Source organism: Somniosus microcephalus, chromosome 13 (genome assembly GCF_052327205.1).
Source record: "Somniosus microcephalus isolate GS21.2 chromosome 13, FLI_Smic_1.0, whole genome shotgun sequence".
Classification (NCBI taxonomy): Eukaryota; Metazoa; Chordata; class Chondrichthyes; order Squaliformes; family Somniosidae; genus Somniosus; species Somniosus microcephalus.
Window position 1 is genome coordinate 145,147,847 of NC_140999.1, and position 26,002 is coordinate 145,173,848.

Below are 26,002 nucleotides of genomic sequence, written 5' to 3' on the forward strand. Positions count from 1 at the left end.
TAGGGGAATATGTGGGAATAACCTTTTGTAATCTTGCTTATTCATGACCGTCAATGCCGATCCAGTGTCCAATTCCATCTTCACTTGGACTCCTGCTATCTGAAGTGTGACCCAGATTGTTTGGAGGTCTGCTTCATTACCAACATTGTGTACTCTTAGACTACCCAGTTCATTACTGCTGGAGTCTGAATTTGACTTCTGTTCATTTGAACTGTTCTCTGTCACCTTGTGTACCTTTCTATACTTTTCCTGCGGTGACTTTTTGTTGCTGGTCTTCTTTCCTGACCGGCATACTTTAGCTATGTGACGAAGCCTGCCACATTTTCTGCATTCCTGATTTTTGAACCAGCACTGGTTCTGATCGTGCGTTGTCTTTCCACAACGATAACATTTTACTGTACCCAAGACCATTTGATTGCTGCTGAGTTCCGGTGACCGTAGCTGCATTTCCGCAGTGCCTCTCGCTGCGGCTTCGTGCGATGCTGCAATAGTGACAGCTTTATCAAGTGTAAGATCATTCTCCTCAAGCAGTCACTTTTGTGTTCCTTCTTTTAACAATCCACACACAAATTTATCTCTCAGCGCATCTGCTAGTCCTGTTCCAAACTGACAGTACTTTGATAGCTTACGCAGTTCAATTAAAAATTCAGCGCTGCTTTCGTCTTTCAGCTGCGTTCCTCTGTAAAATTTAAATCGTTCCGCTATCATCAGCGGTGTGGGGTTTAAATGATTTTTCAGGACAGTAACAATATTCGCAAAAGTCTGATCCACCGGTTTATCTGGTGACAGAAGGTGCTTCAATAGCCCGTATGTCTTCGCACCCATTGAGCTTAATAAGGTTAGTGCTTTCTCATCATCTGGTACCTTATTTGCTTTACAATAAACTTCCATGCGTTCTACATACGTGGTCCAATCTTCGATATCGCTATCAAAGGTATTAATGTTCCCATGTTTAGGCATCCTTGCAAGTTTTAAAATTTTTCTTTTTCTCAAAATGGCGGCTTCCCGTGCTTGTCTTCTTCCCCCGCTGGCTGCAATGGCGATTGCTGTGCTGCTGCCGTTCTCGCCTCCCCAGCGGTTCTCAATTCCCCGACGCTGCTTTTACTCCCCCGCGGTTCCCGTGGGCATTCACGCTTCCCCTGCTGTTGCGCCTCTCAGCCCCGCATGCAGCCCGGTCCTTTACACCGGCTGCGTTTGAGTTCTCCGCGGCTCTCGTGCCTTAAGCTGCCGCAGTCGCTGCGCCTCTCGGCCTCGATTGCAGCCCGGCCCTTTTCACCAGCCGTGGTCGAGTTCTCCGCCCTTTTTCCTCCGTTTTCCCTCCCCCACTCCACAGTCAACGCGGCCGACTTTCTGCTCGTGTCGCTGATCGGCTTACGCACCACTGTGGTAGAAGGGATGATCACTGCCTGTCGCTGATGGAGGGCTTCGTGGTCAGAATTTTTCTTTTTAACCCGGGTTCTCGATGCCTCCCGTGCGATGGTGCTCAGCAGGATGATGAGGGCGGATGCCTCTTCTCGACGCCCGTTCTGAGGATGAAGCTGCCTTGGATGTAAAACTGCCGCAGGGTAAGATCGGACTCGTCGCCACTGTTAAGTCTGTGTCTCCCAGTTATGCTTATTATAAATCACTGGACACAGACCACAAGAATAACTTTAACAGGTCTTTACTATTCAGAGGTCAGGGCTGAACTGCCCAGCAAATCCCTACACAACACTTATATACCGGTGTGGTCACCACCGGTATTACAGTATACAGCAGCCAAGAGAAAGTAGTACATCTCTTAAGGTAGTTCTCTTAAGGTGGAACAGGTTACATACACCACACAGACAGTCCCGGCAAGTGGAGTCGGAGCTCCGGCTCTAAATTCTGGGTTGACATCCAGTGGGATATTTGCATCCGTGGGTGTGGGTGGCCCCCCCTCCTTGTATAGCTTGTGGGAGCCCGTAAATCCCTCCCGCCATAGGACTAACCACCCTAATGGCTGGTTCAAAGATGGTTACGGTCACGGAATGAGCGTTAATCACGGCCATAAATCCTTCCACCACTTCATACAGTTCCCCAAAGGGAACAATGTGAAGACATGTATGACGACGACATTGCTAAATAAATAAATGGAATAAAAAATATTCTTTTAGGGCTTTTAAAAGTCTTTAAATTGCTTTAATTCTGTTTAAAACGACTTCAGATTCTTCAAAATAATGTAAACGTTTTTAAAAGTTTATAAAAGTTACCAAAAGCTTCATAAAAATACCAAAAACCTATTTAAAATGCTGCTTTGCATGTAAAAATGCTTAGCAGCTTGTGAGAAACATTGGGGGCATGTCCTATTAAACTGAGACCTCAAGGGGCGTGTCTCAGTTGCACAGCGCGCTACAGGCTTCGCGCTGGCTGTACTCCGGGGCGGCGTGACGTCAGACGCTGCCCGGGAGTCAACATTTTAAAACAGCAATTCCAGGCATCCCTGAAGCTCAACGGCCGGTGCGTCGGGTAAGTGCATATCGGGGGCTTGCACGCGCGGCAAGCCCCCGACCCGAATTTCTGGGCCATTAATTGGACAAATCAAATTGGGCAGGGCTGCCTTGAGGATGAGTTCATTGAATGTATTAGGGATGGGTTTCTTGAGCAATATGTAACTGAACCGACCAGGGGGCAAGCAACCTTAAATCTGGTCCTGTGTAACGAGACAGGATTAATTAAAAATGTCCTAGTAAAGGATCCCCTTGGAATGAGTGACCATAACATGGTTGAATTCCATATTCAATTAGAGGGTGAGAAGGTTGGATCTCAAACTAGCGTGCTAAGCTTGAATAAAGGAGACTATGAAGGTATGAGAGCGGAATTGAGTAGAGTGGATTGGGAAAATAGATTAAAGGGTAAGACGATACATGATCAGTGGTGTACATTTAAGGAGTTATTTTACAACTTCCAAGAAAAATATATTCCACTGAGAAGAAAAGGGTGTAAAAGAAAAGACAGCCATCCGTGGCTAAGTAAAGAAATTAAGGATAGTATTCGACTAAAAACAAGGGCATATAAGTAGCCAAATCTAGTGGGAGGATAGAGGATTGGGAAAACTTTAAAAGACAGCAAAAAATAACAAAAAGATTGATTAAGAAAGGGAAGATAGATTATGAAAGTAAATTAGCAAAAAATATAAAAACAGATAGTAAGAGGTTTATAGTTATATAAAAAGAAAAAGGGCGGCTAAAGTAAATGTTGGTCCCTTAGAGGATGAGACCGGGAAATTAATGGTGGGAAATATGGAGATGGCAAAAACACTGAATGAATATTTTACATCAGTCTTTACAGTAGAAGACACTAAGAATATCCCAACACTGGACAAACAGGGGGCTAAAGGGGGGGAGGAGCTAAACACGATCAAAATCACTAAGGAAGTGGTACTCGGTAAAATAATGGGACTGAAGGCGGATAAATCACCTGGACCTGATGGCTTACATCCTAGGGTCTTGAGGGAAGTGGTGGTAGGGATTGTGGATGCATTAGTAATAATTTTCCAAAACTCCCTGGACTCAGCAAAGGTCCCGGCAGACTGGAAAACTGCTAATGTAACACCCTTATTTAAAAAGGGCAGTAGACAGAAGGCTGGAAACTATAGACCAGTTAGCCTAACATCTGTGGTAGGTAAAATTTTGGAGTCCATTATTAAGGAGACAGTAACAGGACATTTGGATAATCATAATTTAATAGGACAAAGTCAGCATGGTTTTATGAAGGGGAAGTCATGTTTGACAAATTTGCTGGAGTTCTTTGAGGAAGTAACATATAGGGTGGATAAAGGGGAACCAGTGGACGTAGTGTATTTAGACTTCCAAAAGGCATTTGACAAGGTGCCACACAAAAGGTTATTGCTTAAGATAAAAAATCACGGGATTGGGGGTAATATTCTGGCATGGATAGAGGATTGGCTATCTAACAGAAGGCAGAGAGTTGGGATAAATGGTTCATTCTCAGACTGGCAATCAGTAACTAGTGGTGTTCTGCAGGGGTCAGTGCTGGGTCCCCAACTCTTTACAATCTATATTAACGATTTGGAGGAGGGGACACCCGAGCGTAACATATCAAAGTTTGCAGATGATACTAAGATGGGAGGGAAAGTAGTGAGTGAGGAGGACATAAAAAACCTGCAAGGGGATATAGACAGGCTAAGTAAGTGGGCAGACATTTGGCAGATGGAATACAATACTGGAAAGTGTGAGGTTATGCACTTTGGCAGGAAAAATCGTAGAGCAAGTTATTATCTTAATGGCAAGAAACTGGAAAATACTGAAGTACAAAGGGATCTGGGGGTCCTGGTGCACGAAACTCAAGAGGTTAGTATGCAGGTGCAGCAAGTGATTAAGAAGGCCAATGGAATGTTGGCTTTCATTGCTAGGGGGATAGGAATATAAAAATAGGGAGGTATTGCTGCAGTTGTACAAGGTATTGGTGAGACCGTACCTAGAATACTGCGTACTGTTTTGGTGTCCATACTTAAGAAAAGACATACTTGCTCTCGAGTCAGTACAAAGAAGGTTCACTCGGTTAATCCCGGGGATGAGGGGATGGACATATGAGGAGAGGTTGAGTAGATTGGGACTCTACTCATTGGAGTTCAGAAGAATGAAAGGCGATCTTATTGAAACATATAAGATTGTGAAGGGGTTGGATCGGGTGGATGCGGGGAGGATGTTCCCGATGATGGGTGAAACTAGAACTAGGGGGCATAGTCTTAGAATAAGGGGCTGCTCTTTCAAAACTGAGATGAGGAGGAACTACTTCACTCAGAGGGTGGTAGGTCCATGGAATATGCTGCCCCAAAAAGCTGTAGAAGCTACATCATTACATAAATTTAAAACAGAAATAGACAGTTTCCTAGAAGTAAAGGGAATTAAGGGTTACGGGGAGCGGGCAGGAATTTGGACATGAGTCTAGGTTCGGATCGGACATGGCCCTGTGGGTAGCGGAGCGGGCCCAGGTGCCATGTAGCCTGATGCTGCTCCTATTTCGTGTGTCTAATTCTGTTAGATTCAGGAGATGGTTCTGTGATAGTAGACTGGCGGTTAGGATCAGATCAGCCATGATCTTATTGAATGGCGGAGCAGGCTCGAGGGGCCGATTGGCCTACTCCTGCTCCTATTTCTTATGTTCTTATGTTCTTATATCATTCTATGATGATGGTAGGTGATAGAAAGTATAGCCAGGTGGGGAGGCTACAGTTAGGGTCAAGGTGTTGCTACCCATGAGCCATGTTTCAGTCAAAGCCATGATGTCAATGCAACCATTTACAATAAGGTTGTGGATCACAAAGGCCTTGTTCATATTCTGGCTAGAAATGCGGAGAGGTGTGATGATTTTTAATCCGCTGACAGCGTCCAATGGGGTTGGGTACGATTAGCACCTCGTGGGTGTATTGAGCGAGAAGGTCAGTGAGAGGGGAGAATTGAGCCGTTGGGGTTTCTGCTCTTAAGGAGAAAGCAACTGATGCCTAAGTGGACCTTTCAGAGAATGCCAAGAGAAGCACAGAGGGTAACTGTGGGTTTATCTCAGGGAGACTCAAGCCTGGGAGGGAAGCAGGAGAGTAGGAGGGCAGAAGACTGGTGATCAGTTATATTAGGGGCTGGGGTGGGTGGGGGTAAAGACCGCGGGTGGAGTGAAATAAAAGGTGGAATTATTGGGTTACAGGGAGGGGAGAAGACAAGGGAAAACAAGCCGAGAGCAGCTAAGAATAAAAATTTGCATGTGAATGGACACAGAGGGAATTCAGACTATATAGGCATAGCAAAGATTAGGACAAACATGTCTTTGTCAATTCCGTGCTGGATTAAAGTTGACTTGTAGACAGGGTGGCGCATCAATGAATCAATGTCCAGGTTCAGAGAGAGTTGTGGAGGGGGAGTGAATCCTGGAGCTAATTGAGAGGCAGATTATCAGTCAGTGCACTACTGGAGGTTGTCCAGTGGAAACAGAGGTAGTTTCAATAGATTGATCATTGGGTCCAGTGGAGGTGCATAGTGGCCTCACGTGCTAGTAGTGGACCAGTGGATTCAGCATACCAGCTGTGGAACGAGGAGCAGTGGGAGTGAAACCCATGCATGAAGAGCATGAAGTCCAGGGAGCAAAAGGAGAGTGAAAGCTAAATCTACAGGATCAGTGCAGATGAGGGAGCTGGTCTGAGGAACAGCTGTAGGGAGGTGAGGAGCACACAAGATCGGGAGCAACAGGAGGGGCTTGAGGAGCCAATCCAATCCAGTCCAGCAAAGAGTGATGGAGGAGTTTTGAGGGATAAGTGGAGTCAGTGGCTACAGGAAACAAGAGGAAAGGAGAAAAACAGATCATTCAGCAGCAAGAAAGCAGAATTCAGGACAGAATTAAAGCTAGCTCGGCATAGAGGGACACATTCCCAGCAAAGAAGCAGAAATCATAGCATCAGACCAATTACTGGAATAGGGGCAATCCAGCAGAAAATACACTCTTAGTAGGAAGCGGCAGTGAAGGTGGAAATCACAGTAAAGCCTAGAAGCCAGCGGAAAAATGAACTTTGGTCCAGAACCAACACAGTAGCAGAGTAAAGCTGAGATGCCAGCAGCGCACTCAGTCACATAATAGCACTTTGCACACTTAAGATTTACATTATTTTGGTTCTATAATTAAATTTTTCTGAAACACATCTATATAATATCTGTAATATGACCACTTTCTAAAGATCTTAATCAACTATTTACTCACATACATCTGTTTGTTATGTAAGATTCTCAAAATTCAGCAGATCCCCCAAAACCAAGAAGATTACCCTAAAGAAGGGATTTTTGGACTGTTAATAAACCATGTCAGAATGGTATAAGAATATTGGGCCTAAAAGGGGCTTTAAGTCAAAACCCCAGGATTTTGGTTATTTTAAAAGGCACGTTCAAGCCTGTGAAAGGCTGCGACAAAGGGATTGGGATGTGCCTCTGTAAAACGGGCAGTTTGGATATTGGCATATAAGCCAAACTGGCTGGGAACATTCTGGACTGTCTCAATCGTTTTGCATAATGATAAAAGACCAGCGGAAGAGCCATTCCCGCCAAAACCTACAGAGCCATCCAAAATATGCATAATGCAGAACATGACACTGCCCAACAAAAGGGACCCTGACCCCAGCAGGAAAAGACAAATCTTACTAATCAAACCAGAGATTAAACAGTCATTTAAAGCCAATTTAGGTTTCGATGGACCATCCCGAAACTAATTCACACCAACTTATAGATGGCACCAGCTCGAAAACCGTTAAAGAATTCAAAAACTATTAATGTTAACGAGCCCGCCAAAAAATGACAATGGGCCAGAGAAGATTTGGCGGGCAGATAAGCAAGGCGTCAAACGGTATAATTGGGGCCTACTTTTTCAGTTGGTTAGTGAATCGGTTCGTTCGGTCAAGGAGTTCGGTTCAGCACAGTCTGGAAGAAGAGAGCAGTTCGGTTTCGGTCCGTTCGATACAGCACGGCTCATGTAGAAGAGAAGAAGAAGAAGACATCAAAAGCCACGTCAAGTCACAAAAGTACCAGGAGTCCGAGCCAGGAGAAGACATCATTGAACGCCTCGTGGCAACCAAAGGCCCCAAGGAACAAACAACCAAAAATATTACCAGCAACTAGGTAATATTGGGCCACCGCGACCGACAAGAAACCAACCTGGAAGAAACCAAAGATTCGCAAGTTTGTTTCCACTCTACAAACTATTCTGACTTACCTCTGGGTAAGATTTGATGGAAAGACTCTAAACCCTATTTCTGACCAAAATAAATTGGGTACTTACCTGATAGATCCAATACGCACCCAACCGCATCAGCGGACATGCGGAGACTGAAACAGCAACGCAGGTGAAGTCTTCTACCGCGTCCGGGGTACAGCAGGCCCCAACCGCCACATCTAGAGAACCCCGAAATCGCGAACCTCTACAACTGTCAAAAGAAGTCATTTGGTGAGCATTATCCCTGATCCTCTGGAGTCCAACTTAGTTAGTGTAGTGGGATTGGGAGGGGTGAAGTATTCTGTCTATTGTTATTCTCCCTCATATATTCTGAAGTGTTCCCCCTTTTAGAGTGATAAGATTGTTGTGTTGTGTATATTTTCTTGTCTCAAATAAAATCCAAGTTCTTTCACCAACTGCTGCAATTTCATTACACCCCCAAAATAAGTCCAAGGTATAGAACCAAGGGAGTGGGAGCGATTCGAGCTGCTCACGAGTCAGAGGCAAAGCTGACCACACACACCACCCCTTACAGTTAAACTCAACAGCCAGAAGAAATTTAGGACTCTAAAGTATCATATACCTGAATACAACTTATACAAATCTGGCAACATAAAGTGGTATTGATCAATCAATAAGTGTTTAAATAGAAAGAAACTAGAAAGGAATAACATATTATACAATACTTACTGCTATTAAGAGTAGTACTGGACTGTGAATTCCCATGTTCAAGGGTAATGCAAGGACATCACAGCACAGACCGAGTAACAGAATCAGTGAGGCTTACATAAGTGAATCGGACAATTACTGTCCTTGACTCTGGGGAGGAAAGGTGTGTGTGTGCATATATTCCAGGTGTCAAAAAATCAGCTAAATGGCACAGGTTACCACGCCTACCATTTTAAATGACATAAATTCACAGATTCTTTTCTGCTAGTTAGGTGAATGTCAGTTCTGTAAACCATCATAATGTTTAAATGTCTCCAAATCTAGCTATTAAGAAATCTACACCCAGCTGAAAGGTTTCTATGTGCCCAATATGGAGTGCGCTCTTTCTCTCGCAATAGGGACACATGCCAAGTCCAAAGTGCTTAGGTGCAGGTTGGCAGATAGCGGGGTAATTCTATCATTTTGCTAGCTGAAATCGTTCACCTTACCATTATTTTTCTAGCTAGAATCACCATACCCACTGGTACACTGGCTGACAGGGTTATCTGAAATAAGTTGGACGAATCCCAACCTGTAATCACTGATCCACTCCCAACCCTGCAGAGTTCATTACTGAGCCAAGCTGGCTGGTCAATGATTGGGCCTGAAGTTGCTAAAACGGTAGGTTTGATGGTGACTGTATTGATATGTATGTGGGTTCAATGATGACACATTCATGAAAGAGAATTACTTTTTATCTAAAGTATGTTCAACTCAGTTAACAGCATTACAGGAGACACCATCTTAGAGATCCATCTAAAACGAAACTAAAACTAAACTAAACTGCTTGTCTCTCACATGCCCTCTGCTGGTCAGGCATAAATAATCAATCAGGCAAATATGCTGGTAAGGCATAAATAATCAAACAGGCAAATACCATCACTATTTGCTGATATCATTACATCTCCCTTTCTTAAAACAAAAGTATTTTACTTTTATCTAACAACATGTTTTCTTTGTATTACTCTGCATTTTAACTGTAACACTTAATGAACTTACATTATCATTATCATGATCAAGGTTTTTTAACCTTGCTTTGTGTGTTCACATGAAACATGTAAATACACTAGAACTTGAAGAAAGAATAAGATAACATTACTTCCTTCTATAACAAGAGTCCTTAAATTTGCTCAATGAGTCTCTCAGGAGGCTTCACGTGTCTTGAGGATTTTCTGATTGATTGTCCTTGAATCTGAGTTGTTGCCTCAGATGATGATTTCTCAGCTGTGTGATCAGGTTGTTTAACAGTATCAGTCTTTTGACCTGCTGTGTGATCAGGTTGTTCAACAGTATCAGTCTTCTGACTTGCTGTGGCTGGTCCCATGAGAAGATCTTGATGATTTCTTCGCAGAACAGCACCCTCATCTGTCTGAATAGTGTATGATCTTGGTTGAACTTCACTCAGGACAGTTCCCTTCTGAGTCCATATGTTTGTTTTGTCTTTGAACCTTACTTGGTCACCAGTGTGGAGTTCAGGTAGGTTTTGTGTTCCTCTGTCATAGTAGTACTTTTGCTTTTCTTTCTGTTGTTCTTTGAACTTCCTCACTTTCTCCCCCTCTTTTGTTTTCAGGAGGTTCTCCGGGATGGGTAGGTTTGACCTTAGCAGACGTCCCATAAGGAGTTGGGCTGGTGACATACCACACTTGAGCGGCGTTGTGCGGTATACAAGCATGCTCTGGTAGAAGTCAGTTCCACTGTCTTTTGCCTTGTACATCAGTCTTTTCACTGTCTGGACCGATTTTTCCACTACTCCATTGGACTGTGGAAAGTGAGGACTTGACGTTGTGTGGACAAAGTCCCACTCTTTGGCAAAGTGTCGGAAACTTGCATTGTAAAACTGGGGTCCATTGTCTGTGAAGACCTCGCTTGCCACGCCATGTCTGGAGAATATGGCTTTCATACATGTTATCACAGCATCTGCAGTGGTGGTGTACAGTCTACAAACCTCTGGATACAGGGAGTAATAGTCTGTGACTACAAGATAGTCCTTCCCTTGACATACGAATAGGTCAGCGCCTACCTTCTGGTAAGGTCTGTCTGGTGCTGGGTGTGCCTTTAGTGGTTCTACCGGATTGCTTGCTCGATATTTCAGGCATATTGTGCAGTTTGACACCTCATTTGTCACATCTTGGTTGATTTGTGGCCAATACATCACCTCTCGTGCTCTTTTCTTACACTTTTCAATTCCCAGATGTCCTCCATGGATCCTTTTTAGCATCTCTTTTCTCAGACTCTTTGGGATAAGTATTTTACTTCCTTTGTAGATGATGTCTTCGACCACTGATAGTTCCGCCCTGCAGTTCCAGTACTCTGCCATGTCAGGTGAGCAGTCTTGCTTCATGTTGGGCCATCCATCCAAGATGCTTTTCCTCAGTCGTCTCATTGTTTCATCTTTGTTTGTCTCAGTCTTTATGAGCTCCATTTTTGCATCTGCTATGGGCAGTGCACTTGTGATCATGTCCATGTAGGCGTTCACTTTCTCATCCATTTTGGTGTTTGCGGGCTCTCTTGGGTCAACAGCTCTGGACAACGTGTCTGCTGTATACATCAGCTTACCCGGTGTGTACGCAACATTCAGTGTATAGCGTTGCAGCCTGATCATCATTCTTTGTATTCTAAGCAGACACCCATTTAGTGGTTTTTGGAACAATGCAATCAAGGGCTTATGGTCAGTCTCTACACTGATTGCTTGTCCTGACACAAACTGGTGAAATCTTTCACAGGCGTATGTGATGCTGAGCAGCTCCTTTTCTATTTGAGCATATCGCGTCTCCACGTCTGCCATTGAGCGCGATGCATATGCAATAGGTTGCCAGTAGTTATATTTTTGCAGAAGAACGGTACCGAGCCCACTCTGTGATGCATCTGATGATATCTTGATGGGTCTCGCTGGGTCATAAAACCTCAGAACTGGTTCCTCTGTGAGCAGTTTCTTTAGATCGCTCCATGACCTCTCATGCTCATGATTCCATTCCCATTCTATGTTCTTTTCAGTTAGTCGTCTCAGTGGCGCCATCTTTTCTGAGAGGTTGGATATGAATTTACCCATGTAGTTGATCATTCCATTAAACCTCTGCACGTCCTTTTTGCATTGTGGCTTTGGCATATTCTCAATGGTGGACACCTTTCTGGGATCTGGTCTGATGCCCTCACTGCTAAGGATATCTCCCACGAATGTCAGTTCTGTCACCCCGAGCTGGCATTTCTCTCTATTCAGCTTCAAGTTTGTTTTCCTTGTTGCTTCCAGCACTTTTTTCAGTCTCTCGTCATGCTCAGTTCTCGTGGTTCCCCATACTATGATGTCATCCATTGATGTATCAACTCCCTCCAGGTGCTCATAGATCATATGGATAGTTTTGTGATACACTTCAGGAGCTGAGGCAATGCCAAATGGTAACCTTAGGAATCTGTATCTGCCAAATGGACTGTTGAACGTGCAGTCTTGAACTTGCCTCATCCAATTTCATCTGCCAAAATCCTGATGATGCATCTAACTTGCTGAAATACTTTGCATTTGCAAACTGTGACATGATTTCCTCACGTGTAGGAAGTTGGAAGTGCTCTCTCTTTATTGCTCTGTTTAGATCTCTTGGATCCAGGCAAATTCTGAGCTTTCCATTCTTTTTGTCCACAATGACGAGGGAACTCATCCACTCAGTTGGCTCATCTATCTTCTGAATCATGTTCAGGCTTTCCATCCTGTCCAACTCTGCCTTCAGTTGCTTTTGAAGAGCAAACGGAACTTTTCTGCATGGATGTATGACCGTTGGCATACTTTTATCTACTCTGATCGTGTGTTCTCCTGGAAGGCAGCCTAGACCCTGAAATAGGTCATTGTACTCTTTCATGAGTTCATCATAGACTGTCTCTCCTTCGCTTTCCACAACGAGGACTCTCTTTACCAGGTTCAGTCTCTCACAGGCTTTTAAACCTAGTATGGCTTGCACATCCTTTGGCACCACGATTAATGCTAGCGTGTGCTCTCTGTCCTTGTGTGTTACTTTGACAATGCATCTTCCTTTCACTGGTATATCAGTACCTGAGTATCCTGTCACTTTCACTTTTATTCCATGTATCTTTGGTCTGGGTCTAATTTTCTTAAAATCAGTCTCTGATATCACATTAACTTGTGCTCCAGTATCCAATTTAAATGGAATATGTATGTCATTCACTTTTAGTGTCAACATCCAGTCTCTTTTTTCTTTTTTGTTTTCAGACACAACATCTACATAGAACTCCTCTATCTCCCTTTCATCTACTGTATGGACCTTGCTTTGTTGCGCTTGGTTCTTGCAGCAACGGGCATAATGGTTGTTTTTGTTGCAACTATTGCATGTTTTACCATATGCTGGACACTTTCTTGGTGAATGCTGTGTACCGCATCGACTACATGACTTTCGATTGCTCCTTTCATTTTTGTTCGCTGGCCACGCCTCTTTTTTCACATTGGCGCTCTTTTTGTTAAACGGTTTGTGTCCGTTCATTCTCACTGCATCCACGTTGCAGCTACTGTCACTGAACAGCTCCTTTGCCTGCGACTTCACAGTCTCTGTAGCCCTACACAGTGCTATGGCTTTTCCCAGGTCTAGATCTTGCTCTCTTAGCAGTCTTTCCCTTAGACCATTATCTGGAATACCACACCCCAGTCTGTCTTTTATCAGCGAGTCTGTCAGTCCCCCAAATTCACATGTTTTGCTTCGGTTTCTCAGTTCAGTCACATACTGATCAATAGTCTCTCCCGTTTTCTGTACACATGTGAAAAATCTGTGCCTCTCAAACGTCACGTTACGTTTAGGTATGCAGTAGGCCTCAAACTGTTCCATTATTTTATCTAGCTTCATTTTGTCTCCATCAGCAGCGAATGTGAAGTTATTATACACCTCCAGCGCTTCATCACCCACGACATGTAAGAACACTGACGCTTTCATTGTATCGCTTTTCTCGTCAGCTCCGATTGCTGATAAATACAACTCCAAACGTTGTTTGAACCTCCTCCAATTTTCAGCCACATTACCTGTCAACTGAAGCTTCGCCGGTGGGTGTAAACCTTCCATTTTTCACTTCGTTAGCTATTCTCCAATGGTAAGTAACGATGTTCTCTTTTGGCTTGCTAATATGTGGAGAGCTGATTTAACTTCAGATTTTTCCTCTTCATCTCTTTCAATCACTTCTGACACCATGTATTGATTTGTATTGTGGGTTCAATGACGACACATTCATGAAAGAGAATGACTTTTTATCTAAAGTATGTTCAACTCAGTTAACAGCATTACAGGAGGCACCATCTTAGAGATCCATCTAAAACAAAACTAAAACTAAACTAAACTGCTTGTCTCTCACATGCCCTCTGCTGGGCAGGCATAAATAATCAATCAGGCAAATATGCTGGTAAGGCATAAATAATCAAACAGGCAAATACCATCACTATTTGCTGATATCATTACAGTGACCGCTGTTAATTAGAGCTCCCTGTTGACATCCTACTATATTTGCACCGTAATTTGCTAGGATATCGTTCCATTAATGGCGTGGCGAGGTCAATGGTGAATCAAGCACCTTGCGCACACCGTGTCCAATGGCTTATCCCGCAGAACAACCTCATGTCACTATAAAAAGCTGAAAACAGGCGCTATAACTGTAAGATTATTTTTCTCTCTTGTTCAGACTACTAAAGACTAAGAATCAGCAATATACTGTAGCTATTTTCTAACTTTAAAGAGTTTAATTTAACATACAATACAACAGTTTGTACCAGAAAGAAGGTAGCAACTTTTCATACAACCTTTTTCTCGTGAGCACAACCCAGGACAAAGAATTGATCAAGTTCTTTGCGTTGGGAGAAGAAGGTTCGTCTCCTACACTGTCATGACCAGATGACCTGAAAGCCCTCGCAGAATGGAATGTTTTATATGTTTTTGTTCTCCAAAATCTGTTTAATTATCATACCATTCATAGGGTGTTTTAAATGTCAGAGAATCTCTGATCATTTTGCATGCCTTGCTTGCTTATCTCTACAACTGTCATAATTGTTTCATCTTTTCAGTTACTTCAGATTTTTTATCTTATGAAGGCACCATTTCATCGTGCTGACACATACGTTTCTCTCTCCAAGTATTTTGGACAATAAGCAAAGGCCAGCAAGCATTCTGTTTTTGGTAAAGCTGACAGTTCTGTGTTCTTTATCAAAGAATTTGAGGGTTTCAAGTCCATTATTTTAGTCTTTGAAGCAATAAAAACGTTCATTTATATAATGCCTTTAACGTAGTAAAATATCCCAAGGCGCTTCACAGGAGCCATATCAAACAAAATTTGACACCGAGCCACATAAGGAGATAGTAGAACAGGTGACCAAAAGTGTAGTGTATGTGTTTTAAGTCAGAACTACTTTTTACAGCTCCTGTATACTGTAGTACCGGCAGTAACCACACCGGTATATAAGCTGTGCGCATGCCTCTGTACCCCAGTCTAGAGATGACCCTCCTCCAGTAAAGACCTGTTGTTTGTTTATGTACAGCATCCGTGTAATTATTTATCCACTGAATCACGGATCTAACAGTGGTGACGAGTGTTGATGCGAATCTACCTGCAACATTAAACAAACAAAAATAAATAAATAGTCGAGTCCAGGAACAAGGGCGTCGACCGCGAGCAACCGCCCAGCAGTCAGGCAGAGATCCAACTTCACTGGGGAGGCTGTGGAGAGCCGGGCTTGGTTCCCCAGCCACAACGAGCAGTAAGAGACCGACGACAGGTCCAGAGCAGACCCTTCCCGAGCAGCGGCGGCTGGAGCCGATCGACGGGGTAAGAAAAAGGGCGAAGAGAGCAGGGCGCAGCCGGGGGTTCATCACCGAGCGGTGTCAAGGAAAAATACTGCAAAACCGGAGAGAGAGAGGGTAAGAAACAGCCGGGTTCTAGACTGAGCGGCGTCGACAAATAGCGAGAGAAGAACGCGCAGAGCACAGCCAGGGATCACGGGCTGATCAGGATCCGCGGGGCAAAGCAAGGGGAGATGCCATTGAGCCGTGGAGAAGCAGGGAGAGCGCGGGAGATGCCATTGAGCCGCGGAGAAGCAGGGTGAGCGCGGGAGGCGCCATTGAGCCGCGGAGAAGAAGGAAGAGCGCGGGAGATGCCATTGTGCGAAGCCGCAGCGGAGAAGACGGGTGAGCGCGGGAAGGAAGGAAAGCGCGGGAGACGCCATTTTGTGCCAGCGGAGAAGAAGGGGAAGTGCGGGAGGCGCCATTGGTGATAGTTAATGCACAACCAAGGATGCCGAAGAGTGGCAGCATCTCTACGTTCGACAATGAAGTCGAAGATTGGGTGACATATGTGGAACGTATTGAGGTGTACTGCAGGGCGAATGAAGTGCCAGATGCTAATAAAGCACTGGTTCTGTTAAATTCCATGGGTGCAAAAACTTATGGGTTACTGCGAAATCTAATAACCCCAGAGAAGCCGGTAAACAAGAATTTTGAAAGCATAGTAGAAATCCTACAGGACCACTTAAACCCCACACCGCTGCTGATAGCAGAACGATTTAAGTTCCATAAAAGGAACCAACACAAAGACGAAAGCAATGCTGAGTACCTAACGGAACTGCGCAAGCGATCGAAATACTGCCAGTTTGGAGCGGGACTAGCAGACACGTTAAGGGACAAGTTTGTGTGTGGGCTACAAAGTGAAGGAACCCAGAAATGGCTTCTATCAGAAAAGGACCTTACGCTGGACAAAGCTTTCAGTATGGCAGTATCACATGAAGCAGCCGCAAGGGGCGCTGCAGAGATACAACGGAGACCGCAAGAATATGGCACCAACGAAATGACCTATGGAACAGGGAAGTGCTATCGCTGCAGCAGAACAACACATGACCAGAAGGATTGTTGGTTCAAGGACCAAGTGCGCAGAAAGTGTGGGAAAGCAGGATACATAGCAAGAGTCTGCAGGTCTGGGAAGAAAAGCAAGTGCGAGTTTTTCCAGAAACAGATCTCGTATTGCGGCCACGTCATCGATGAAGAGGGGTTACATAAGTCCCCTGACAAGATTGAGGCAGTAGTCAAGGCTCCAGCACCAGAAAATGTGTCACAACCGAGGTCGTTCCTCGGGCTGGTAAACTATTACCACAAGTTCTTACCAAATTTGTCTACGGTATTACACCCGCTGAACACCCTACTGCAAACAGGGGTACCATGGAAGTGGGATGACGAACGTAGATGAGCTTTCCAGAAGTGTAAAGAATTGATCACATCAAAAGAGGTGTTGGCCCATTTCAACCCAGCACTACCAATTCGTTTGGCATGTGATGCATCACCCTACTGCATTGGAGCGGTGCTGTCGCACAAATTCCCAGACGGGTTGGAGAGGCCAGTAGCCCTTGCGTCTCAGTCACTAAGCTCAGCCGAGCGCAACTATGCCCAGATTGACAGGGAGGCCCTCAGCCTAGTATGGGGAGTAAAAAAATTCAACCATTATCTGCATGGGCAGAAGTTCACCTTGCTGACTGACCACCAACCACTTGTCTCCATCTTTAATCCTAAGAAGGGCGTGCCAGTAATGACTGCACAGCGGTTACAAAGATGGTCCCTGTTTCCTGGGGCGAATCAATATGAAATAGAATATAAAGGCACGAAACAGCATGGGAACGCTGATGGGCTATCGCGCCTGCCACTGCCTACGGTGGAGGAAGCACCAGCAGTGGACCCTATCGAGATATTTTATTCGTCGATAATTGAATGATTGCCAGTAACAAACGCGGATATAGAGAAGGAGACCCGCAATGATCCGACGCTGTCACGGGTATATGAATTGACGGTGAGGGGATGGCCAACACATGGTGACTCACTGTTGCCAGCATTCTCATCCAGAAGAGAACAGCTGTCAGTATGCCAGGGGACAGTGATGTGTGGATCCCGAGTGGTGATTCCATCCAAGTTAAGGGAGAGAGTGCTAAAGGAGCTACATGAAGGTCATCTGGGGGGACTGAAAATGAAATGCCTTGCTAGGGCTTATGTGTGGTGGCCGGGAATCGATCAACAAATCGAAGACCTAACTAAGAGCTGCTTAGGATGCCAGAAGGTCCAAAATGCACCACCACATGCCCATCTACACCCATGGGAGTGGCCCTCCTCTCCATGGCAACGGGTGCACATTGATTTCGCTGGTCCATTTATGGACTCAATGTTCTTAATAGCAGTGGATGCTCATTCAAAGTGGCCTGAGGTGATAAAGATGTCTTCAACCGCTACAGAGAAAACGATTGCAGTCCTACGGACCATATTTGCCAGAAACAGTTTGCCACAGCAGATCTGCTCTGATAATGGACCACAGTTTGTGTCCAACGAGTTCCAAAAATTCATGAAAAGGAATGGGGTAAGGCATTACACATCCGCCCCGTATCATCCAGCCACCAATGGATTGGCTGAGAGGTTTGTACAAACCTTTAAGAAGGCGATAAAGGCCATGTGCGACGAGGAAATTCCACTACAGCATAAGATGGACAATTTCTTATTAGCCTACCGAAACGCGACACATGCAGTTACCAACCAGACCCCGGCCATGATGTTCTTTAACCGAAGGTTGAGATCTCGTCTGGACTTGCTCAGATCAAATGTGCGAAGAAATGTTGAGGACAAACAATTGCAGCACATCAACGAGAAGCCGACAAGGAGCTTCAATGTAGGGCAACCAGTCTTGGCCCGTGACTATTGAACAGAGAAGTGGCAACCCGGAACATTGGGCCAAAAATTCGGGTCGGGGGCTTCCCGCGGGTGCAAGCCCCCGATCTGCACTCACCCTGCGCGCTGACATCTGAAGCCTGGGCCTGCTTGCATTTCCTGTCACAGGCCCGGTTCAGATGTCAGCACGCAGTGCTTACCTGATCCAGCGGCGTAGTTAGTGCGATGTGCCGGCTGGGATCAGGTGAGCACTGTACAATCAATCAGGGGAGGGGAAGGTTCATTCATGAGTTTGAGAGTAAGAACTATCAAACTCATGAAAACTACGAGGGCCCAAAACACTATTTAAACTTTAAATAAAAATTTTAAAAACATCCCAATCATTAAATTAAGTATAAATAAGTTTAAAAAAATTATTTAAACAATAATTATTTTTTTTGAAAAAAATTAATTTTTAATAAAAATGGTCTAAAACTAAACTTACCTTATTGTAGATTCTTTAAAATAATAAACCTGTGGGAAAAAAATGTCTAAATTACACTAAAACACCACTTACCTGTAAAAATAAATACTTACGTGTGCTTTTTACAAGCGTTAGGACCGGAGACCTTTACACATGCGCAAATCCCCCAAAACAGAGGAAATCCAAGACGCACGCGCTGCCCCCTACAGCGCACGCGCTAGCCTCTTCACCTCTTGGGTTAGAGGAGAGGAAATGCCGGTTTTCAGCGCATGCGCTGTGCATGCTGAAAACCAGCATTTCCTCCGGCCAGACGCGTGAGTACCCCTTCCGTACTCACGCGTTTGGGGAGGAATTTCTGCCCCGATATGTACAAGGCAGGGGCCATTAATGTACACAGTGGATGTCGGGGAGAACATTGTGAGACGCCACGTCGATCAGATCTTAGCGTCACAGGAAGGCGTCAACCCCATGTCTCGAGTACCTGGGGATGAACCCGACATACCGGTAGCATCTACTTCAGACCCAGTAGCAGTGGAACCCAATGAACTACCCGATGAAAAGGGGTCAGAATCACCTCTGCACCAAGAACAAGAACCTCCGGAAAGGCGCTATCCCGAAAGGGTCAGGAAGCCGCCCCAAAGACTGAATCTATAAATGGACTTTTGTTATTGAATGTACATGTAAAAATGTAATTGTTATTTGAATATTAAGGGGGTATTATTAATCTAAAAAGGGAGGAATTGTAGTGTATGTGCTTTAAGTCAGAACTACTTTTTGCAGCTCCTGTATACTGTAGTACCGGCAGTAACCACACCGGTATATAAGCTGTGCGCATGCCTCTGTACCCCAGTCTAGAGATGACCCTCCCCCAGTAAAGACCTGTTGTTTGTTTATGTACAGCATCCGTGTAATTATTTATCCACTGAATCACGGATCTAACAAAAAGCTTGGCCAAAGAGGTAGGTTTTAAGGAACGTCTTAAAGGAGGAGAGGTTTAGAGAAGGAATTTCAGAGCTTAGGGCCGAGGTAGTTGAAGGCTCAGCTGCCAATGATGGAAAGTTTAAAATAGGGGATGCGTAAGAGGCCAGAATAGTAGGAGCGCAGAGATCTCGTAGGGTTGTAAGGCTGATGGAGGTTACAGAGGTGGGGAGGGGCGAGGCCTTGGAGGAATTTCAAAACAAGGATGAAGATTTTAAAATTGAGGCATTGCCTGAATGGGTGCCAATGTAGGTCAGCGAGCACATGGGTGATGGGTGAATGGGACTTGGTGCAAGTTAGGATACAGACAGCAGAGTTTTGGATGAGCTGAAGTTTATGTAGGGAGGAAGATAGGAGACCAGCCAGGAGAGCAGTGGAATAGTCAAATCTAAAGGTAACAAAGGCCTGGATGAGGGTTTCCACAGGAGATACACTGGGGGAGAGGCGGAGATGGGTAATGTTACAGAGATAGAAGTATCAAAAGTCCAGAATGAAAAGTCCAGAATCCTACACAACTCAAATTGAGGCATGGCACTGGGAGGTCAGGCACCTGCAACTTCTGAAATCACCTTAAATCACCTTACAGAATTAATGAGATTGAAAAAACCTTTTTAAAACCTTTGTAAAATGAAGTAAAAAGTAATCTCCAGTATTTTGAATACCCGCTTTCTCAGAGAAATGTTGCAAGGGGAAAGTAAGAAGAGAGCCCCAAACCTTGTGGACGAGGATATGCAGGGCCTTGGACAAGGTGGAATAGAGGCGAGAGCGGCTGCTGGGCAGTGCCAGGGTGAGCGCTCCCTGCTCAAATAAGTTAGGTGGTGTTGGAGGGAGGTGGTGGAGACCCTGAGCATCCACAAATGGCGGACTAATGCAATATAAAGTACAATGGTCTGACCCTGTGAAATAAGGCAATGTTGACCTGTACAATGAGAGTCTGACCGCTCCTTGGCTGATGTTACAAAGGTCTCCAGTGCCTTACTGGAGGACACTGTATCAGAAGAAATTGAAGGCTGTCGTCACTTTCATTGCAGGCCCTGCAGGAAGTAGACTGTGGCTTCATGGAGCATTTTGCACAGGTGTCCAATTGCTTCCTTGCTGAAGCACAGTCTGTGCATGCACACCTTCTCTGAGAGTGCATCAAAAGACATTCATTCCCTGTGCACTCTCTAGGTGTTGCGGTGTAGTGGTGATATCGGTTCAGCTTCTAGCTATAGGGCCTCATGCGATGCGCCTGTTCCCTCTGGTCGTCCTCCACATCATCCATAATGATCAAACACAGCGGAAAGCTCAGTTGATAGGCCATTGCAGTTCTTTCACCCTCTTAGTGTAAAAAGAGCTTTGGGACGTGAAGATTATAGTCTTCAAACACTAGCAGGACTCTGGATGGCAAGACTAGGAAAAATTGAATGCCAAAACAGAGGGAAAAAAATAAAAACCTCTAAGAACAAGGGGGAGAAGGTACCAGAGGAGTAGGAGGAGAGACCAATATATCATTTGGTCATAAGGGCCAAACTGCCATGTGGCAGTTTGGGTAGGTTAGATGATAGAAAGTATAGCCGGGTGGGGAGGCTGCAGTGAGGGGCAAAGTATTGCCATTTATGAGCCACGCTTCAGTCAAAACCATGATGTCAATGCAATTATTCACAATAAAGTTGTGGATGACAATGGCCTTGATCATATTCTGGCCAGAAATGCAGAGAGGTTTGGTGATTGTTAATCCACTGGCAAGATCCGATGGGGATTGGGAAGATTAACACCTCGCAAATGTACTGAGTGAGAAGGTCATTGAGAGATAAGGATTGAGCCATTGGGTTGCTGCTCATAAGAAAAGAAAGGTTCTGGAAAAACAAACCAAATTGTGCCTTCAAATGGATAAAGAGAGAATTCAGACTATATAGGCATAGCAGAGATTAGGACAGACAGGTCTTGGTCAATTCCGTGCTGGATTGGGGATGAATTCTATACAGGGTGGAGCATCAACGAACCATTGTCCAGGTTCATAAGAACATAAGAAAATAAAAAATAAGAGCAGGAGTAGGCCATTTGAGCCTGCTCCGCCATTCAATAAGATCATGGCTGATCTTCTACCTCATCTCCACTTTCCTGAACTATCCCCATATCCCTTGATTCCCTTAATATTGAAAGACAGAGTCCAAAGACAGTTGTGGAGAGGGAGTGAATCCAGGAGGTGTTTGAGAGGCAGACTATCAGTCAGTGCACTACTGGAGGTTGTCCAATGGAAACAGAGGTAGTTTCAATGATAAACTAGAATAGATTGATCATTGGGTCCAGTGAAGGTGCATAGTGGCCTCACGTGCTAGTAGTGGACCAGTGGATTCAGCATACCAGCTGTGGAACGAGGAGCAGTGGGAGTGAAACCCATGCATGAAGAGCATGAAGTCCAGGGAGCAAAAGGAGAGTGAAAGCTAAATCTACAGGATCAGTGCAGATGAGAGAGCTGGTCTGACGAACAGCTGTAGGGAGGTGAGGAGCACACAAGATCGGGAGCAACAGGAGGGGGCTTGAGGAGCCAATCCAATCCAGTCCAGCAAAGAGTGATGGAGGAGTTTTGAGGGATAAGTGGAGTCAGTGGCTACAGGAAACAAGAGAAAAGGAGAAAAACTGATCATTCAGCAGCAAGAAAGCAGAATTCAGAACAGAATTAAAGTTAGCTCGGCATAGAGGGACACATTCCCAGCAAAGAAGCAGAAATCATAGCATCAGACCAATTACTGGAATAGGGGCAATCCAGCAGAAAATACACTCTTAGTAGGAAGCGGCAGTGAAGCTGGGAACCACAGTAAAGCCTAGAAGCCAGCGGAAAAATGAACTTTGGTCCAGAAGACAGATTTTTGTCTGGGACCCAACACAGAAGCAGAGTAAAGCTGAGAAGTCAGCAGTACGTACACTCAGTCATGTAATAGCACTTTGCACTCTTAAGATTTACATTACTTTGGTTCTATAATGAAATTTTTCTGGAACACATCTATATATCATCTGTAATATGACCACTTTCTAAAGACCTTAGTCACCAATTTACTCACATACATCTGTTTGTTAAACTCAACAGCCAGAAGAAATTTAGGACTCTAAAGTATCATATACCTGAATCCAACTTATACAAATCTGGCAACATAAAGTGGTATTGATCAATCAATAAGTGTTTAAGTAGAAAGAAACTAGAAAGGAATAACATATTATACAATACTTACTGCTGTTAAGAGTAGTACTGGACTGTGAATTCCCATGTTCAAGGTTAATGCAAGGACCTCACAGCACAGACCGAGTAAAAGAATCAGTGAGACTTACATAAGTGAATCGGGCAATTACTGTCCTTGGCTCTGGGAAGGAAAGGTGTGCGTGTGCATATATTCCAGGTGTCAAAAAATGCAATAATCAGCTAAATGGCACAGGTTACCACACCTACCACTTTAAATGACATAAATTAGGCCTACCTAAAAATGAGGTGCCAACCTGGGGAAGCATGCTAAAAAGCGGAAGCAGCATGCTATAGACAGGGCTAAGCGATCCAACAATCAACGGATCAGATCAAAGCTCTGCAGTCCTACCACATCCAGTCGTGAATGGTGGTGGACCATTAAACAACTAACGGGAGGAGGAGGCTCCATGAATTTCTTCAATGATGGTGGAACCCAGCATGTGAGTGCAAAAGACAAGGCTGAAGCGTTTGCAACCATCTTCAGCCAGAAGTGCTGAGTGGTTGATTCATATCGGCCTACCCGCGAGGTCCCCACCATCACAGAAGCCAGTGTTCAGCCAATTGGATTCACTCCACGTGATATCAAGAAACGGCTGAGTGCACAGGATACAGCAAAGGCTATGGGCCCTGACAACATCCCGGCAATCGTGCTGAAGACTTGTGCTCCAGAACTAGCCGCGCCTCTAGCTAAGCTGTTCCAGTACAGCTCTAACACTGGCGTACATCCGACAATGTGGAAAACTGACCAGGTATGTCCTGTCCACAAAAAGCATGACAAATCCAACCCAGCCAATTACCGCCCCATCGGTCTACTCTCAATCATCAGCAAAGTGATGCAAGGTGTCATCGACAGTGCTATCAAGCGGCACTTACTCACCAATAACCTGCTCACTGATGCCCAGTTTGGGTTCCGCGAAGAACACTCGGCTCCCGACCTCATTACAGCCTTGGTCCAAACGTGGACAAAGGAGCTGAATTCCAGAGGTGAGGTGAGAGTGACTGCCCTTGATATCAAGGCAGCATTTGACCGAGTGTGGCATCAAGGAGCCCTAGTAAAACTGAAGTCAATGGGAATCAGGGGGAAAATGCTCCACTGGCTGGAGTCATACCTAGGACAAAGGAAGATGGTTGTGGTGGTTGAAGGTCAATCATCGCAGCCCAAGGACGTCACTGCAGGAGTTCCTCAGGGCAGTGTCCTAGGCCCAACCATCTTCAGCTGCTTCATCAATGACCTTCCCTCCAACATAAGGTCAGAAATGGGGATGTTCGCTGATGACTGCACAGTGTTCAGCGCCATTCACAACTCCACAGGTAATGAAGCAGTCCATGCCCGCATGCAACAAGACCTGGACGATGTTCAGGCTTGGGCTGATAAGTGGCAGGTAACAGTCGCACCACAGAAGTGCCAGGCAATGACTATCTCCAACAAGCGAGAGTCTAACCACCTCCCCTTGACATTCAACGGCATCACCATCAACATCCTGGGGGTCACCATTGACCAGAAACTTAACTGGATCAGCCTCATAAATACTGTGGCAACAAGAGAAGGTCAGAGGCTAGATATTCTGTGGAAAGTGTCTCACCTCTTGACTCCCCAAAGCCTTTCCACCATCTACAAGCCACAAGTAAGGAGTGTGATGGAATACACTCCACTTGCCTGGATGAGTGCAGCTGCAACAACACTCAAGAAGCTCGACACCATCCAGGACAAAGCAGCCCGTTTGATTGGCACCCCATCCACCACCTTAAACATTCACCCCCTCCACCATCGACGTACCGTGGCTGCAGTGTGTACCACCTACAAGATGTACTGCAGCAACTCACCAAGGCTTCTTCGGCAGCACCTCCGAAACCCACGACCTCGTCCACCTAGAAGGACAAGGGCAGCAGGCGCATGGGAACACCACCACCTCCAAGTTCCCCTCAAGTCACACATCATCCTGACTTAGAAGTATATCACCGTTCCTTCATCGTTGGTGGGTCAAAATCCTGGAACATCCTACCTAACAGCACTGTGGGAGTGCTTTCACCACTTGGACTGCAGTGGTTCAAGAAGGCGGCTCACCACCACCTTCTCAAGGGCAACTAGGGATGGGCAATAAATGCTGGCCTTGCCAGCGATGCCCACATCCCATAAATTAATTTTTAAAAATTCACAGATTCTTTTCTGCTAGTCAGGTGAATGACACTTCTGGAAACCATCATAATGTTTAAATGTCTCCAAATCAAGCTATTGAGAAATCTACATCCAGCTGTAAGGTTTCTATGTGCCAAATATGGAGTGTGCTCTCTCTCTCGCAATAGGGACACATGCCATGTCCAAGGTGCTTAGGTGCAGATAGTTGGGTAATTCTAGCATTTTACCAGCTGAAATCATTCACCTTACCATTATTTTTCTAGCTAGGACCACCATACCCACTGATACATTGGCTGACAGTGTTATCTGAAATTGGGGTGAATCCTAACCTATAATCACTGAGCTACTCCCAACCTTGCAGAGTTCATTACTGAGCCAAGCTGGCTGGTCAATGATTGGGCCTGAAATTGCTACAATGGCGGTGACGACTGTCAATTGAATCTTTGAGCTCCCTGTTAACATCTTACTATATTTGCACCACAAATTGCTGAAACATCGTTCCATTAATGGTGTGTTGAGGACAATGATGAATCAGGGACCTTGTGGACACCGTGCCCAATGGCTTATCCCGCAGAACAACCACATGTCACTATAAAGAGCTGAAAAAAGGTGCTATAACTGTAAGATTACTTTTCTCTCTTGTTCAGACTACTGAAGGCTAAGAATGAGCAATATACTGTAACTTTAAAGAATTAAATTTAACATAAAACATGACAGTTTGTTCCAGAAAGAAGGTAGTAACTTTTCATACAACCTTTTTCCAGTGAGCACAACCCAGGACAAAGAATTGATCATGTTCTTTGCATTGGGAGAAGAAGGTGGTTCCTCTCCTACACTGTCTTGTCCAGGTGTCGCATGTGGTTCTCCTGAAAGCCCTCGCAGAATGGAATGTTTTATATGGTTTTCTTTCCAAAATTTGCTGTTTAATTATCATATCTTTCATGGGGTGTTTTAAACATCAAAAATTCTCTTATCTGGCCTCTCAAGAACAAATGAAATGAGTGCATATCTTTTTTCTTTCCTTACCTCCTCACTCCTGAAGCTTGAAACTTGTAAGCTTCAGAGTCCGTTTATTAAGCTTTCTGGGATTGAAGGACAGG